Genomic DNA, 1,847 nt, shown 5'->3' with positions numbered 1-1,847 from the left:
ATATAATTTCAAATACAAACAAAGTGTTTGGTTTCTAAAATATTTTTATGTTTGGCTTGAATTATTTTGTTCATTTTTTATTAGTTTTTGAGTGTTTTGGAACAGTGTTATGATTAGAAAATATTATTTATTAATCCACTCACAATTAAATAAATTATATACATACTCATACATATATATAAATATATATAAGAGATATGATTTGACAACAAACAGTATTTTCTGTCTCCCACTAACCAGCATCAAACGTACCACTTATTTTATATTATCTCAAAAGATAAAATCCAAACATACACATTATCTGTAACACATACTTTAATCTTTGTTTTTCTCTCTCTATCTCCACAAAACACACCAAAATAAGTTAAAATGAAACCAAACATAGTGAAAATGTTTGTGGGAGTGTTTGAATAAAATAAAGTATGGAATTTATAAAATGTCAATAATTTTAATTTTGCAACTCGTAAATTAAAAGTAAAGTATACTATTATTAAAAATAGATTAAAAATTCCTACACTTAGAGGATTTGAATCTTAATCTTACCACTCAGACAAGCGATCACTAATAGTATTTTTATTGAAGTTAGTTGTTGTGGCACTTGAGCATATAAAAATGAACAGTTATGAGTTTGGACAAGAAAAAGTAATGTGTTAATAGAAACAAATAGGAGGAGGAACAAAGAGTATGTAAGAAGAAAGAAATGTAGGTGAGATGAGAGAAAAAAAATAAATTATAATTATAAATTTATTAAAAATATAAAAGTTTGTGAGAAAAAGAAACATGGAGCAGTGAGGTGAGAGAAAAACGTGGGCTAGTAGATTTATAGAAAGAAAAATAAATTGTAATTCGATATTATTACAAAATTTTGAAATTGCTATTCCGATTAATTTTATTTAAGAAGAATAAAGAAATTAAAGGGTAAATATGGTTTTTAAAATTGGTTCGGCAAAAGAGTTTGAGGTAAGAGGATTGTGGGGTAGTGGGTCGAGAGATTTTCTTTAAGTGTGATATTATTAAAAAAATTATTGGAATTACTATTCGGGTCGATTTCTTTTTAAGAAATAAAATGAATTAAAAGTAAATATAGTTTTCAAAAGTTGATACAATAGAATAATTTTCTTTTATAGTAGTATAGATGTTAAAAATTAATAAAAATGATAAAATTCTAATGTTTTATTTTGAATTCTTGCAATTGTCTACTTCGATGAGACAAATTAAAAGGGTGAATAGCAATTCACCCCCCATGTGATATTGAAATGAACACATTACCTCCCTCTGAAAAAAATAAAGCAATTTACCCCCTTGTACTTTTTAAAATAAAGCAATTTACCTCCTTATACAGGGAGGTAAATTGCTTTATTTTAAAAAATATAGGGAGTTAAATCGTTGTATCTTAAAAAACACAGAAAGGTAAATCGCTATTTGTTTTTTCATAAGGGGATAATTTGCTCATTTGAAATATCACAAGAGGGTTGCTTGCATTTTTCCTCAAATTAAAATATTAGATATCACTCTGACTATCTCACAATATTTTAGGTTATATGTAAATTGAAGAATTTAAAATTGAGAGAAGGATTTCAAATCATTTTTATATGAGAAGAATTTGAAATACATTGGTGTTTAAAACAAAGTTTAAAATTTAGAGTTTAAAGAAATAATTATCTAAATAAATTCAAAAAAATTGTTACAAAAAATTTGAAGTTCATAATTTTCAAATCTATCGATCCATTATAATATTATGAAACTTAAGAATTATGCAAGCAACCTATTACACTTTTCTTTGCATAGAAACAACATTATTCAACTTCGAAGGTACTTCGTACCTGTGATAATATACTTCGACGGTA

The sequence above is a fragment of the Sesamum indicum genome, linkage group LG10 (assembly GCF_000512975.1).
Source record: "Sesamum indicum cultivar Zhongzhi No. 13 linkage group LG10, S_indicum_v1.0, whole genome shotgun sequence".
Taxonomy (NCBI): Eukaryota; Viridiplantae; Streptophyta; class Magnoliopsida; order Lamiales; family Pedaliaceae; genus Sesamum; species Sesamum indicum.
This window is presented reverse-complemented; position numbering follows the sequence as displayed.